Source organism: Schistocerca cancellata, chromosome 8 (genome assembly GCF_023864275.1).
Source record: "Schistocerca cancellata isolate TAMUIC-IGC-003103 chromosome 8, iqSchCanc2.1, whole genome shotgun sequence".
Taxonomy (NCBI): Eukaryota; Metazoa; Arthropoda; class Insecta; order Orthoptera; family Acrididae; genus Schistocerca; species Schistocerca cancellata.
The window spans coordinates 112,934,358-112,952,329 of record NC_064633.1 but is presented as its reverse complement, the minus strand read 5'-3'; positions in this window follow the sequence as shown (position 1 = coordinate 112,952,329).

The window sequence follows — 17,972 nt, the reverse complement described above, 5'->3', positions numbered from 1 at the left end:
TTGCATCACTTCCCATGCCAACAAGTGAACAGATACAATCTTAAAAGTTTTTATCTAAATCGCCTGTGTCTTGGAGCTTTTTAGTCCCATTTATGAGGTGTAATAAAGATTCTATCTTTAAACGTTTCTCAGACGCCAGAGTTTTGTATACAACTGAAGCAGCCGATGGAGGTCGGTCACAGGCCTATTTGCAGTATTGGCGAACACAAAAACTTGTGAATTTTTATTTTGTGTGGATCTGCACACAATGCCCAGTTTATGACTCCACTGTGTAGATGTGTCCCTTCAGTCCATCGCTTCCAGTCCAGGCTTCAGTTGGCGCCAATGCAGGTACCACGACATTGTTCTGCTGGAGACTTGTCTCAGCGAGGGGCTGCCCTCTCTGCTCTGTACGGCTGTTGTCAGGATTCGGCTGGCGCCAATGCAGGTACCCTGGCATTGTTCTGCTGGAGACCTGTCCCACTGAGGGCCTGCTTTGTCTGCTCTATATGTCTGTGGGCCTCTCTGGCAAGATTTACTGGGGGATGGGCTCGCCACCAATTGCTTCCAACTCCCTACATGCAGTTTTTACGTTCTAAGAACCATAAAAATATCTCATGCTTTTAGCTCCCTACAAGGCTCCATCAGCATCTGCTCATGCCGTTAACTTTCTAGAATCTTACTCATGGTGCGTCGCATTGTAACAGAATCTTCAATTATTTTCTGTATATGAAAAATAGGCGAGAGAGTAACTTATCCTTTCTCACTGCCTTCTACCTGCCATCGATTTTCACATGGCCAGTGTTTCACTTCAGTATTGTCTAGTGTGATATGAACCAGAGGAAGTCATTGAAAACAGTAGGAGAATCTCATCCTTATAACGCACCTATGTGTGAAAAAGTAACTTTTCCAATCAGAATTGCCCATGGCTAAAACACATCATAGCTTGACTTCATTCATTCCAGATGTCATTTACTCACATGAAGCTACAAGACAGCAAGAGCACATTTAAAACATTGCCATGAGTAGTATGAATTATGTTAGACCCAGGGGTCATTGCTACATCACGGACCTCCGATAAACATTTGATAGGCAGTTAAAAGGCCTTGCAGCAAAGAAATATACCCATTCACACCATATCCTGAGGTCAGAAGTGTCTAATGTCCCAAATAATTTACAATGTCCTGGAGTATGAACTGTGCTCTGCTCACTGATTTAACCCTGCTTCATCACTCGTTTAGTCTCAATCATCAAACATGTACGTTCTCAAATTCTCAATTAAGAAGGAAATCACGTGTAATCTGTTTGTCTTATTACCTAAGTTGTATAAATTTGTGTATTATTTTCTATGATATGAAAACAGCCAAAGGTGCATAATCATGGCATTAATAAATGTTCAGAACACACACATACGTCAGAATCAAGACAGATCAATTGATAGATACAAAAACACAAAAAAATATTACATAATAATATTACAGAAAGGTATCCTATCGCTCTCTCCAAAAGAGTCGCTGGGGAGACAAATTTTACAATTGAAAATGTCACACAAATTGAAAACATGGGCTGGCCAGTGTGGCTGAGCGGTTATAGGCGCTTCAGTCTGGAACCGCGCGCTCAGTAGTCGCAGGTTCGAATCCTGCCTCAGGCATGGATGTGTGTAATGTCCTTAGGTTAGTAAGGTTTAAGTAGTTCTAAGTTCTATGGGACTGATGACCTCAGATGTTAAGTCCTATAGGGCTCAGAGCCATTTGAACTATTTTCAAAACATGGCGCTTATGCACTCGCACAAACTGTGACTGGGAAGACGGAAGAACAGCAATTTGCACCAGAGTGGAATGGTCCCTCACTCAGCACGTTACGTGACAGAAGTGGCGGCAGACACCTCTGGCGTTTCCTCTTGTCTCACAGCATCTGGTGTCTGGGGAGCAACCAACATCTTGGGCAGCTTCTGGACGCAGCTGGAACCATGGCATCATCCTGGTCAGGCAGCAGTTGGCCGTCAGCAACTGGTGTGGCAGTGTTGCATTTGACACGCAATCCACCACCTGGCGTAGAAATGAATTCAGCACTAGTGGGACCTGGGACAGCCCTACTCTTCCCGTTTGCCTCGTCAACGGAACACACCTGCTGGCACAGGTATTGGATTAGCTCGCCTGTTGCCTCTCGGCATCCGCTGAGTCAGTTAGGCTTGGCATGCAGCAGTGCCATGCAGCTCGCTTGTCCCTTGAAAAGTGGTCTGGCAGGCCATTGGCCAATAGGGGGTTGCTGTGGGCACGTGGTGGCGTCCCGCTGTCTATGCTGGCTTGCGATGTGCTGACTGTATCGGTAGATAACTGGGCTGCGTGACATAGGTGTGTCAGCTGGCCGAAGCCCGGTTCTTTTGCAGCAGGTGGTCCCCTGCTCACCTGGGCTGATACAGGTGACTCATTATGGCTGCCTGCTCCCTTCACCTCTCACTGGCTGGTGACATTTAGTCTGCCATGTTGGTTCTGGAGTCTGCACAATCCTCAAGCGTGGTTAAGTGCAATATTCTCTCACAAATGTCATTACATCGATATAAACCATTTACATAAAGGAAAATAATTATGAAAAAATCTTTTCTTTACTTAATATATTTATTTATTTATTTTATTAGTAAGGACATAAATCCAAAAATAAATTTAATGACTGCAGGGCCCTGTTAACGTTGTATGGACGTAAATTATGTGGTGTGAGGTGTCTTTGTTTGTGTGTACAGGTGTTTTTCTTAGTTTCTCGTTAGTACTATTCCTGTCATGCACTCTAAATCTCCACCAAACGTGCAGACTTCTCCCAATACCAAATACTAACTTATTGTACTACATCATGTCTTTGCTAATACTACCAAAGCGGATTTTCTTGCATTTTATTCCATGTATACTCGTCTTTTATTTTTCGATGTCCAGCGTTGTTGTCTGCTGACGCTGAAGTGGTCAGGAAGTGCGTCTACTCGCTCAGGGGCTGGTGATTTGCCTGAAATCTTTGAAGTGGCCTTTATGATCATGTAGAAGAAATTTTACGTAGTACAAGGATACCTCGTATCTTCTCTGTCAGGATCGCTGCTGCTGAAATGAAATAAAAAAACATACTGAATTATATACACAAATATATTTTTTTCTTACGTAGGTCTCATCCATGGTCCATCATTTCGTTTCTGCTTCCTATTTCCGGGTCTGGGATTCGCCTCTCTAACATGATTTGCACTTTTCCATGCTAATTCCCCACACACAATATTTCAGCGACAGCGCTCACATGGCGCTGGCAAAATTCCATCACGAGACAGACTAAATCGCACGACAGATGATGGCTCATAACACAGTGAGTCTTAGCGTCGAGACGCGCCCAAACCGTGGGCCACTAACATTACGCGAAACACATCCTAAAATCGAGATGCATATGCTTTTTGGCACGATTTACCGTCTTGACACCATGAAAAAATAAGGTGACGTGCATCCTTCCCTTGGTCTGTGTACAACAAACCACTGAAAGTAAACAGAAACAAATTCATCGACCATGGTGATAATTGTGAAGGATCTTCTACGAGGCTCCTATGACAGAGTACGATGCTCAGTTGCGTAAAGCGGACAACAATTGTGAGGACCAAAGAAATAACAGCAGTACTCAGTTACTCAGTTCTTTGGAGTACTCAGCATTGCAACGTCCCTGGTTTGATACGTCACAAAAAGTGCCAGTTAGTGATGACGTATAACTGGCAATGCAATTTGAATTCAATCTGCCACCTGCCAGTGAATGTCGGCGTGAAGATGTCACGAATACGCAGCTCATTTGACCACGTTCAACAAGGACATGCTGAAAACTAATGGAAATGACAAACAAACAAAATAACATCGAAATATAAGAAAGGGAAATTTACGCTAAGCAACTCAATATCTACATTAAATAACGTTAAACAGTTCCTCCTTGGAGACTATTTACATACTGCACCTTCTCTTTTCGTTGCAGTTCTGTTGTATCACCGTACTCTAACAGATTAATATCGCACGTTCGGATAGTTTTTGCGGCATCATTTTGATCTGAGTCTGCAGCAGCTGTGTATTAATTCCTGACTGAATTTTCTCTGCGTGACTCCTGTGATGCGATAGGTGGCCTCAATTCCACATATTCGCTACGTTGGTCATTCAGTTGACCTTGACCGCTGTATATCCTGTTATTACTTTGCTAAAATCCTGATGATCCTGGTTCGAGTTCTGTTGCTCTCTCCATTTTCCGTTTCGTCGGTAGTGGTTGTTGTGAAACGTCCCCAATTTATACACGACTGTGCTTAAACTGACACACAATATTTTTAGCGCAACGCAATCTGACTTTCAAAAATCTCTACTAAAGAATGGCCCTGACTAACATTAAACTATACCTTTCACAAATAACTTACCTCACAAAAATCTTCATTACTCGAACTACTGCAATACAGCGAGCACCACTATTGCCAGCTAAATAAAAGATTCAAACTACAGAAGGCACTAACTACTGATAGGGATGGTTAGCAAATGAAAGATATTAATAGAGAACAAACAATGTATTTACCTTAATAGTCATAATATATATATAGCAGTTCATGACAAATTACAAAACTCCGCCATCTCTCTCCCCACATCCACCACTGCTGGCGGCTCACCTTCAACTGCCAACGCTACGCACTGTTCACATCCAGCTGCCGCTGCCCAACACTACAATGGCAGACAACAATGCAAACTAGCCACAAACTGCACACAGCACAGCCAGTGATTTTCATATAGAGCACTACGTAACTTTGCCAATAAGAAAACATAAACAGCCTACTTACATAGCCCCCATGCTCCCCACAAAAAATTTTACAAATTATTTTGGGCAGTGGCCAATAATGATTTGATAAAATTTTTCATAATTACAATAACAAAGATATCAAATGCACACACTTGTTTATACAATGTTGGTCAAAAGCTAAAATTTTGTCACAGTCCATAAAGACAGTCCAGATTGTTCATCACAGTAAAATTTCAGTGTTTTTTTTTTCAAAGTCTGAGCAGTAAAAGACAATGCACACGGAAGTAGTGGATTTCCATGCAGTCTTGAAGAAGTAGTGTTGTCCTTCCAACTGAAAGACAGTGCTGACTCTTGACATGCAGACAGGTAATTGGCCACAACAGAGCAAACCCACAGCAGAGTCATTCGACGTTTTGAAGAGGATTGGTAGGTAGGTCATCACAGAGCAGACCCACTGTAGTCCTGGTAGAGTATGGTATTGGTGTTGGTGGGCCACCAGAGGTGCAGACCCACTGTAGTCCTGGTAGAGAGTATGGTATTGGTGTTGGTGGGCCACCAGAGGTGCTGACCCACTGCAGTCCATGTAGAGACGGGCGGCAGCCATCTGCTGTGACTGTGCAGGTGCACAATCACCATCGAAGAGTCTTGCAGAGAAGATAGCAAGTCCATAAACCACCACTTGTGCACGCACAAAGTTTTTGGAATTGTCCTTAGAACCAGCAATGCTGTTATCCAGTCCCTTGCTGAATTATTAACACATGTGCAAACACTAACAATCCCTACTTCTCACATATTGTCCATATACTATGACCAACAGAAACGTGTGCAGTGAAATGAATGCTTACAAGTTAATAATACCATGAACTGGTGGCAATTACAATTTTATAACATAAGAATACAATTACAAAGGTACAAAATACATCATTAAAGAACATAACAATACACATAACATTTGTAGTACAGGCTTTACAAAAGAATAGAAATAAACATATACATCAGTGTTACAGGAATTATGACATAAGTAAATACATAAAAGATCAGAATAATTTTTGAAACATCAACTTTACACATGAGCATTAAAACAAAACAGAATAAATAATGTCTAAGCATATTTACAAGGTAAATAACATATTATTAATGCCAATTATATTTGAGGCTAACAGTATTCCTCATAATAGTGAATGTAGCTTAGTATTAGAAGAAAAAATTCTATGAAACTACACATAGACAGGAAGAAATCAAATACACAAGTGTACACAAACACATAGTGGGATAACACAAAAGGAAAGGACAGGGTTTGTTTTCAGTGTAACATTTGGTACTGCAGTCCACCCCAAAACTTCATTCCATATATCTTTCCTCTTATTTCATCCTTTGTTTCCACCAAAAAAATTCTATCTAAGCATGCTTTCGGTATTTATATGTTCACACATTTCTTACCTCATCGTTTATTTCCAAGAAAATCCTACCTAAACCTGTTTTCTGTACTTTTTTTCGTATAACTTCTCAATGCATTTCTTCAAATTCATCGCAACTCATTCTCTTATAGGCTACCCCCTCTTAAGGTAACTTAAATCTACTGAGCTCAGATGCTAAACTAAGGGACGAGGCAATGCAGCAGCACAAAACAATTAACACAAACATCAATGACAAAAAATTCAAATTGGCAAAGCAATTGCGATATTACAACTAATATAAGGCACTGTGCAGCAAACAAGAAAACTAAATCCGTAGTAAAACTGGCTTAACAGCGTAATACACAGTCAAATTCTGTAACATTATGCCTGGCAAACAACAGCACCAAATAACAAAACTTATATCTAAACATGACATAGCTCAAGCAGAAAAAATATTACACTAAAATGGCCATGTCTTCTTAACACTAGAGTGGTGCATCACGAGAACTTACACTAGCAGATAAGTTACCAAATCGTAAAGAAATTATTTATGCAATTCCTGTGAAGGGAAATGTCTATTTATGTGCCCTCGTTTTCTTGGAAGTAAATCATAAATTTCTTATTGATTGGATCTGTAGGCATAAAATAACTATATTAGTACATATATTAAATTTTATTTTAACCAATGCTGCAGTGCAGCTAGAAACTAGATATTAAAGAAAATGAGCAAATATGTACAAAGTAAAGCATAAGAACATCATTCAGTAGTCATGAGGCATTTCATAAGTTAGTAGAAAAATCTCTCAACTAGAGAGACAGTAGTATTAATCAGGTGTATAGACATAAAAATATTTCTCGTCATTTCATTAGGCATTTCAGTAAATATCATAAATTAAGAGCTCCACAGTGTAATCATATGTTTTCAAGTTCGACCATGTCGTTTTTGCGATGCTTTCTACAAAGGAATGTCAACAGCGAGGTTAATGACCTCTTTTTTTTTTCACCTAATGGCTTTCTTTTGTCAGACGACTACCTCTCAGCTGGGTGCCCATGACGCATTACGTGCAGGTGGTCACTTAACTTTCTTACGGAAATATTTACTACAGCAGTTTCCGCTACAGTGACAGTCTCATATAAAAATATTTCACAGGTCAAGAATTTGCGTTACAAATCTGTAGAAACAAAATGCTATTGATATAACAATGTCCAAAAAACTTTCGTCGGCATTGTAATACATTCACGCATTTACATACACATTTCATAACTCTTAAAGTACGATTCTTGGTTTCCAACATCCTTTTTCACAAGTCAGAGTCCCTAACCACTATTCATTACTCCTTACCTTATTCGTCGACACTTCTTCAATATTTCATCTTCATAAATATGTGGCATAATCAAATTCCTCATATAACATCGGCTTATTGATCATAAACGTACCTCAGCAGCATAATACACATCGTCATCGTAAAAATAACATCATAACACCTCAGTCAAATCTCAAAAACGTCGTTGCTTTCTGCAATAATTTCAAAACCTAAAGAAAATTCTCTGCCCATGTCAAAAGTGTCATCTACCTCAAACGTTCTTTAAAAATCATGATCCCATACCAAACACATCATTCAAAGCTCTCATAGTATCACAATGGTTCCAAAAAAATATGAACAGTGCACAAGGTACAGACAAAATACAATTTCGTAAGTGTGAAGTAATCCAACTCTGTAATTGCGTAAACATGTGTCACTGACGTAAAAAAAAGTTTGCCTCTCTCAGTTAAATGATCAGATATCTGTGTAATTTATGTGTTAGAGAAATATGGTACCGATGTGTAAAGTTGTATAAGCAAATACCATATTAGCTAGGGCTCCTTGTGCTTGCCAAACACATGGTACACAAAGTAGGTGTGTACCCCCCTGAGGTTTATTGTAATTATACCCTCAGGTGTTACAGATTACAGCAATGGAATGAAATGTATCACAGAAAACTTTCTTTGTAATTCAAAAATCTTTAAAAATAAATGTTTTAAGTACAAAATTAATCACTCAAAAACGTGTCCTGTAACGCTAAACTGTGCGTCTTGTTGTAAGATAATCTCTGTGGAAGTGTCGTAGTTATCGTCCTCCAAAAGCTAAGTTCTGCAGAAGTCAATGTACTGACCTCATGATAAACAAAAGTGAAATGCTTTGCGTATAGATATCTTACTTATTACGCTTATTGCCGTGATGAAGAAAGTACTGTGCTGTAACGTATTGTTGTGCTACGGAAAAGGCTGTCTCATTGTAGCTGTACCACAAAAGTTACTATTAAACATGTTCTACTTTCCAGAAGAATTCAGAAAAACTGGGCAGATATGAAACAGAAACACCGCAAAAGCAACATTGTAAATTGTCACTCATTAGTAGCGTCGTGATAAAATCGTGTAGCTGTCACATTAACTAACCACTGTGTCATCTGTTCGCAATAACAATGCATTCGTAATTTCTGTTTGAATAAGTTCTCTTGGTTCTTGACTGGATATTTAACTTTAAACATTGTTGCATGGTAACAGTTTCTAAAGCATACTAGTAACGTGAAGTGAAACGTTTTATGGCAAGGACAAAGTTAAAAAGCAGATTATCTTTCAATAAACGGTTTTACATGTGAAATGTGGTGTAAACCTTTACTCTTCCTAGTACGCAGAGTTTCAACTTCAACACAATTATCATGTGGTATACGTCGGATTCTGTAAGGTCCATTGTAAACTGGAAAGAATTTGTGACTCATGTGTTTCTTCTTATGTGACAATGAATGAGCTTTAATGAGAACTTTCTGACCAATATATAATTTCTTTGCATTTGCTATACCGTGTAGTTTTCTCCTTTTGTCTGCTGCAGATTTTATATTTTTAAGAGCCAAATCAATTATGTCTTTGTGTCGAAGTTTACGTGTATTCGGGAATGGTACAAGCTCTCTGATTCTGTTCGGTGGTTCTTCATTCTTCAGTACAAGAGTAGGTGGTAAAGCAGTGGAATCATGAGGCATTTCATTCAGCACATTTTGAAATAAGTGTAAATATCTGTCACAATGCTGATGCTTTCTGTGACAATAAAGTCTGCAAAGCTTATTGATTTCTTTCATAATCCGTTCAGACGGGTTACAATGTGGTGAGTACAATGAAATAAAAACAGGTTTGATTTTATGGTTCCGAAGCATGCGTGACCAAACAGCAGATCTGAATTGCGGTCCATTATCTGAAATGACTTTACTGACGTGTCCAACTTCACGTAAGAAATTTTTAACAAAGGCGTTGGATACAGACCGTCCAGTGGCATTACGTAACGGTGTGAAAGAAACAAATTTTGAAGTAAGTTCAACAGCGACTAGAACGTACGAAAATCCATTCGATGTTCTGACAAGGGGTCCCAAGAGATCAACAGCAGCAAATTCTTTTAATTTAGAAGGAATAATAGGAAACAACGGAGCACGACGTGAGATAGTAGATGGTTTCGCCTTTTGACAAAGTTTACAAATAGACAAGGCTCTTCGAATTCTCTTTTCCATATTGTTAAAATAACAAGTCGTTCGAAGAATATGATAACATTTTCGTGGACTAAAATGTGCGTAGCTGAAATGAATATACCAAATGAGCTTATTAACAAAATCGTCTGGAATGCAAAGTACCCATAGCTTGTCATCAACAGTGCAGCGTTTGAAGAGTATGTTGTTTCTAACCAGGTAATAATGCCGAATCTGAGTGTGTGTCTTTTCATGCCATTTACTTTTGATGTCTTTCCAAATCGGATCTTTATCTTGTTCATGAGCAATGTCCTTTAAAGATGTGGTGATGAAGTTTTCAAAGGCGACTTTCTGAATGTAAAGAATACTGAAATTTTTCTCGAGGTTGCCTTCTGTGTTACTTTTCTAAAGCCCAGCCGGTGCGCGTGACAGTGCGTCCGCAACAACGTTCTCCTTGCCGGGAATGTAGACTATTGTGAAGCGGAATTCTTGCAGAAACAATGCCCAACGTTTTAACCTGTCATGATTTAATTTTGAAGACATAAGAAATTGTAATGCATGATGATCACTGTATACTTTTACGTGCTTACCAGAAAGAAAGAAACGGAATTTGTTAAATGCCCAAACGATAGCTAAAGCTTCTAATTCAGTAACGGAATAATTTTTTTCAGATTTTGTTAGCACTCGGCTAGCAAAAGCAATGGTTTTCTGAACAGTAGTGTCATTTTCTATGGCTTCTTGAAATAAGTGGGCACCAAGACCGACTTTAGAAGAATCCGTCCTAAGGCAGAAATCTTGTGACAGATCTGGATGAGCTAGTATTGGCGCGTGAAGTAACGCTTCTTTCAAAGAATTGAATTCCAACTGTGCTTGTTCGTCCCAGTTCCAAATAGTATTTTTTTCCAGTGAGAGAACAAAGTTTTGGTGTAACTAGAATTTGCATATTCAGAAAACGACGGTAAAAATTTACGAGACCTAGAAAACTGCGGACTTGTCTTTTTGTGGATGGAACTGGAATGGCTCTGATTGCTTCTAACTTTTCAGGATCCGGCTGAATGCCTTCAGAAGAAATAATATGTCCCAAAAACTTCACCTTTGACCTACCGAATTCAGACTTTTTCAAGTTAACTGTATTTCCAGATTCTGCAAAAATACGTAACAAACTGTTGAGGATGCGGTTATGTTGTTCCCATGAAGCTTCTGCTATTAGAACATCGTCCACATATAAGGTGATGTGACGTTTTAAGAACTCAGTTAATATGGAATTTAACCCGCGAATGAATGCTGCCGAAGAAATGTTCAAACCAAAAGGAAGTTTCCGAAACTGATAACAAACGCCGAAACAAAGGAAAGCTGTGTATTTTCTGCATTCTGGATGAAGTTCGATCTGATAAAAGCTGGATCTGAGATCAATGGAAGACAATACTTTTACACCATTAAAATTTTGAAGAAGTTCTTCCATCGTCTGCGGCTTGTCTGTTTCAGGAATAATGATAGTATTGATTTGTCTCGAATCTAAGACAAGCCTGATCGATCCATTTTTCTTCTCAACAACATGTAACGGATTGTTGTATGAGCTTACTGCAGGCTCAATAATGCCCTCGTCAAGCATAGATTATTATTTCTGTTCTAACATGGTCCCTATAATGTGCTGGAATTACGTATGGTCTAACACAAAATTTAGTATGCTCACGAACACGAAATTGGTATTGAAATCCCTTGATTGTTCCTGTTTTGTGAGTAAAAACTGTGGAATGTGCTTGTAAAATCTCAAAAAGGTCCTGCCTATCAGTGTCATTACAATTCTCAATTGTTTGAATTTTATTCTGAATTAACTCATTAATTTCAAATATGCCGTCGATATCATCCCTGTCAGTACTTGCAGAGTGATTGTTAGTGTCTAGTTCCGTAGAAAATTCCGAACTGTTGTCTAACAGAACGTAAAGCCGATTAATTTCCTCATCATGGTTTGAGAGCCAGTCTTCAAATTTCAAAGCTATTGACTTACCTTCTTTCTCTAAACTTATTTCAGCATCGTGAAAGCTTAAGATTGCTTTGTATTCATTCAAAAAGTCTACTCCCAGTATAATTTCCGTCGACAAAAATGGAACAATAAGAATGTTCATAGAGAAGCTGTGGCTTTGGCAAAAGAATTCTAAATTGGTTTGTTGGCGTACATCTACACTTTTTCCAAAGATTGCACCTTGTAATTTAATCTTACGTAACGGAAGTGTGGGGCAATCGCTCGATTTGTTGCATTTGCTAAAAGCTGTTTCACTAATTACAGAAATGGGGCTGCCAGAGTCAAGTACTGCCGTAAATTTTACGTCATTTACAGTATTGTGAATCACAGGATATGCAATGTTGTTATGTTTTACGTCGTGTTCCTGGAGTAAGATGTCCCTAATGTCCTCCATTTTTACGTAATTACTAGCTACGGCAGCTGTGTCGTCAGTTTCATAAGTACGTCTTGTGGCTGCCAGCGGTGTGAGTCATTGCCTATTGTCTCTTTGTTGGCGCGCGTCGTTATTGGGATTTGGAGACCTAACTTCTACAAATTCACCGTGACGAGAATCCCGCCAGTTCTGATGCAGTTCAGGTCTGTCGTTACGATCATATCGTCTGTCGTCATGTCGGTAGATTCCATAGAGCTTTTTTGTTGGTCACGTGGTGGAGAATTTCTCCCTGAGTCGTAACTGCACGCTGGACCGTTGCGTCTAAAGTTATTCTGTCTCCCTTGATAATAATTGTTTTGGTTCCCATATTGTCTGTTTCTCTGATTGTCTCTGTGATAGTCATTACCACGGAGAGGTGATCTTTCCCTGTAATTATTACTACTCTGCCAACGGTTGTCATACGGGTGGTGTCTGTTTTGGTCACGATTTGTGTTGTGAGAATAGCCTTGTCGTGTCCAGTTATTATTTCTTTCATCGCGGAATTGAGATGGATGTGACCTGTAGTTGTTGTGTTCCTGTTTTCGCGTTACGCGATTGTCAGTGTCAATTTCTAGTTCTTGTAACAGTCCCTGAAAAGCTTCAGTGTCGTCTTTGCAACGTCCTGCTAAAATAATATGTCGTAAATGTTCAGGCAGTTTGATTAAGCAAATGCAGATGAGTTCTGAGGGGCTGTATGGGTTTGACAGGTACTGATTCTTGTGCAACATGTCTTCAAAATATTTCTCAAGACTGGAAAATTCAGATTGTTCGAAACGTTTCATCATTATGATGCTATGTTTTACTCGGTCTTGTGTAGCTTGAGACCAATATGCTGAGAGGAAGGCACGGTAAAATTCTCCTTCACTGTGGCAATCGTGAATGACCAATCGCATTCTTACTGCTGGTTCATTCTCTAAGTAGCCACACATAAATTCTAACTGTGCTCCAATGACCAGTTGGGAGGGAAACAATGAGAGAATTGATGGAGCCACGCTTGTGGATGAATGTCGTTGGCAGAATTCTTAAACGTTTTGAATTTACGTGTAGTAATGAACAGCTTATAGCCAAAATCATCGTGTCGGCGAGTAGCATATTGGTCATTGTTACGTCGTGTCGGCGGTTCCATCTCAAAATTCGGTGTACCTTGCCAATTTCTTTCATAATTACCGAAATGCCCTGTGTTATTATTTTGTGGCTTTTCCATATTTCTAAGTTCCTCTTCCCATGTTGGAGCGCGAGTGTCCTCTGAAATATGTAATTCTTGTATTACCTGTGTCAACTGATCTTGTACTTCCCAGACTTCTCTTTTGTACTGTGTATTGATTTGATTTTGATTTTGTTTGAATTTTCTTATTTGTTCATACTCTTCTGTGTCAGTGAAGGCTACGGGTCTTGTGTCATTCAGATCATCATCTACCTTTGTAGATAAGTTAGTGACCTGATCCGAAAGTTCGGGTACTTTCTCCGATAGTGTACTTATTTCCTCCATGTGTCTTTCTGAACCAATTTTCAGGGTATCTACTGTGTCCTTTAAATTTTCCTGAGTTTTTGCAAGTTGCGTAACCGAATCGGTAGATGCAACTGAGTCAATTTTAGCTTGCAAGGTCTCATGATTTTCATGAACAATAGTTTGCAGTTCCTTTATGGCTCCTTCGTGATTCTGTAATGCATTTTCATGACGCAAAAAAATAGGTTGGAAATGCTCACAAATTTGTGTTTTTACGTCATTACAGACCTTTTGACATTTCGATTCGATGTTATGTAAATCAGTAGTTAAATCTTCACGTGTTTGTTCAAGTGTGGTGTCTAACTTTTGAAGATTTTGTTCCATTGTGTCTAGCTTTTTAAGATTTTGTTCCACTGCGTCTAACTTTTTAAGATTTTGTTCCACTGTGTCTAACTGTTGCTGTGTTTGTCTCTGGTATTGTTCCATTGTGTCTAACTTTTGAAGCTTTTGTCCCATTTGTTGCATTAATTGTAATAACAATGCATTAGTGTCTGGAATCTGTTCCTCTACTCTTTTCGGCAGTGCATTTGCACTAGCAACATTCACATTGTGACAAGCAGAAAATGTGTCTTGACTCATTTGAGAAAACGGTGAGGACCCAAAACCTAAGTCTACAGTATTTGCAATATTGTGTTCTGTCATTTCGGATTCCTGAGGGGAGCTGTTGCCGACCGATCGATCGATAATGCTTCCCTGTTCACTAATTGTTTCACTGTCTACACCATTGTTTGCAGCCCGCTACATTTCCCTATGTACAATTACCAAAATACTACCTTCAACATTAGTTAATTCATTACTCGGTGGCGCTAACACACTGCTTTCGTCTTCACTGTCATTTCTCAGTTTACTTTGGAGCCTAGTATTACGTTTTTCACACGCCATTATTGTCATAATATTTCACACGACAACACAAAAAAAACACAATTTGAAGAGCAAAAATAAGAGAACACCTTAACATAGAACTAAAAATAATAGCTAGTTAATTGCAAGCGCAGCTGCGAAATACTTGGTGCAAATCTATATGCATGCCACAACTGTTTTACTGTGCAACAATGAAAAACCACACCTACCAAGGAAATTCTCTCTATAATTACGCGCTAGCATAAACAAAAGCTACACTAAATACACAAACTACAAGGAAAAAATCAGAAGATTCCAGTGAGGTATCCTAGGCTAAGGGTCGACATATGAAACGTCCCCTTAGAACAATTTATACACGACTGTGCTTAAACTGACACACAATATTTTTAGCGCAACGCAATCTGACTTTCAAAAATCTCTACTAAAGAATGGCCCTGACTAACATTAAACTATACCTTTCACAAATAACTTACCTCACAAAAATCTTCATTACTCGAACTACTGCAATACAGCGAGCGCAACTATTGCCAGCTAAATAAAAGGTTCAAACTACAGAAGTCACTAACTACTGATAGGGATAGTTAGCAAATGAAAGATATTAATAGAGAACAAACAATGTATTTATCTTAATAGTCATAATATATATTTATTTAGCGTATGGCTCATAACATCACAGTAAAAATTACAGAAACAACACGATTTAAAAAAAAAATCACCTATGTATAAACAGAGCAATAAATAACAGTTTGTATATAAGGACACCGCCAATTGTAAAGTTACACTCACAGAAGACCAGTCACAAGCAGACGTCCAGCTTAGATAGTAAATAGTCGATTGCCTCTTGGGTCGCCATTAGGAAATCTTGTGGGTCACCCTCGTATGTCCTTAGTGGGCATTCCTGCACGATGTGTTTGACCGTCTGTCTCTCAGCGCCACATTCGCAAGCGGCCGAAGGAAGTTTACCCCATCTGTGTAAGGAGTCGGCGCATCTCCCACAGTTGGTTCTGATGCGATTAAGAGTTGACCAAACTTTGCGAGGGCAATCAAATCCTTTTGGTTTACTAAAGATGCATGGCATACTGTGGCAGTTTACTACTGTTCTGCTCTCCCATTCCTCTTTCCATCGGTCATTTATTTTGAAGTTGGTTTGGTGCAGAGCCTGTGCGGTCTTTAGTGGAGGATGCGTAGACCGGAGTCGGTTTCCTTGGATGTCGTGAGTATCTTCATGGATTTGTAATTGAGGGTTGGTCATGATTTTTTGAAATTCTCTAACCAGAGCGTGTTCACGGCGCAGGTTAGGAGGGGCTATGTTACTGAGAACGGGCAGCCACACTGTAGGAGTTGTCATGATTGTGCCTGATATAATACGCATTGTTGCATTAAGTTGGCTATCTACCATGTGTGTGTGTTTGCTGTTGAGCCACACTGGGGCACAGTATTCTGCCACTGGATACACCAAGCCAAGTGCGGATGTTCTTAAGGTAGATGCTGTGGAGCCCCAAGTGGTGCCACAGAGCTTCTGCAATATGTTGTTGCGTGTTTTAAGTTTCGCTGCAGTTTTCGTCAGGTGTTCTTTGAATGTTAGTGTCCTTTCTAGGGTAACCCCAAGGTACTTTGGGTGTTTGTTGTGATTTAGTAATTTCCCGTCTAGATAGACTTGTAGTTCTCTGTTGGCCATTTTGTTGTTCAAATGGAAGGCAGATACTTCCGTCTTTGTAGCACTAGGTTGTAGCCTCCATTTTTTAAAGTACTCGCTGAGAATCCCTAGGTCACTCGTAAGGATATCTTCGGCAGTTTCTATATTTCTGTGGGCTGTTGCTAGAGCCCAGTCATCAGCATAACCAAATTTGCGCGATCTGGTTGCAGGCATGTCAGCGATGTAAAGACTGAAAAGAAGGGGCGAAAGGACAGAGCCTTGTGGGAGTCCATTATTGAGTTTCATCTGTTTACTTCTCTCATTCCCCATTATTACTTGGAAGGTTATATTTGACAACATATCATCAATGAGGTTGGTTATCTTCTTGCAGGGGACGGCACAGATTAATTTGTACATGAGCCCCTGTTTCCAAACTGTATCATAGGCTGCTGTTAGGTCTATGAATGCTGCAGCTACTTTATTTTTCTTCTGGAATCCCGCCTCTATATATGTTGTCAGTGATAGGACTTGATCTGTACAGCAGCGATATGGACGGAATCCTGCTTGTTCGATAGGGATTTTTTTGAGTATAGTCTGGCCTATTCTGCTGAGGAGCAGTCTTTCTAGTAATTTATATACCATACTGAGAAAGGCAATGGGGCGGTAACTCTCTGGTCTATCGCCTGGTTTACCAGGTTTCAGGACTGCGATGATCTTTGCTCGTTTAAGTGAGGGAGGAATGTTACCCACTTGGAGAATGTCCGTAAAGAACTTAGCCAGCCATTGTTTTGTGTAGGCTCCAACATGTATGAGGAACTCAGGGTGGATACCATCGAAACCCGGAGCTTTGCCAGATTTAACCTTCTTCAGGGCATTGGTAACCTCCTCGATGCGAATATCTGATGAATATTCTGAGTCCATTGCACGGGTCCTTTTTAATGTTTTTAAGTCTTTCTTCACTTTTGTTGTGTGCTTTCTATTTCGTGGGGCTCTAGACGCAGAAACTATGCGGGATGCATCCTTGTTGGGAGATATTTCGTCCTTTCTACGTTCAGGTGGGTTTGCGCCTCCAAGTTTACGTAGTAGGGACCAGGCTTGTCGGCTTGACTTTGAGAAGTCTAGATTTTCAACAGTATTCTCCCATTTTTGCCGTCTAATAAAGTCGATGTTATGTAATAGTTCATCCGCTATTTCCCGGTCCCCATTCTTGAGGAACTCCGCGTACAGGTCATCGCATATCCCTGTCCAACCGGGAATGTATTTTTTGCGGTACCCTCTTGGGATCGCTGTTTTCGCAGAGCTAATGACCGCTCCCACAAACCTCTCATAGCTCTTGCTGGTTGGAGGGATCCAGCTCAAGGTATAATCAAGTTGTACAGAGAATTTTGTCCAGTCAGCTTTTGTAAAATTCCACCTTGGTCGAGGGTAAGACCTTATTATCGGGATGGATAGACCGATATTAATAAGCACAGGGCAGTGCTGGCTATGAGGGAAGTCCGTCAGGACCCTTCTAGAGGCTGTCAGTGGTTTATCGCTTGTATCCCTCGAAACAAAGCACAGATCCGGGTTATAGTCGCAGTTCCATGCGGCTGATCTGAATGTCCCTCGGTCCTTGGCATCAAGGACCAGATATGTATTTTGTTCCTCGGACCAATCGACCAGCATGTCTCCATTGCTATCATTCGTACTATATTTCCACATTTCGTGGTGACTATTATAGTCCCCAACGTATACGCTTGGGTGTGGGTGGATCTTTATCACTTCAGCTGGCCATGTAGTAGCAGGAGGTTTATAGATGTTAGTTACTGTAACTTATCCTATTTTGATGACAACTTCATGGATATCATTTGCAATGGAGGCTTCAACTGGAAAGGCGTCCTCTA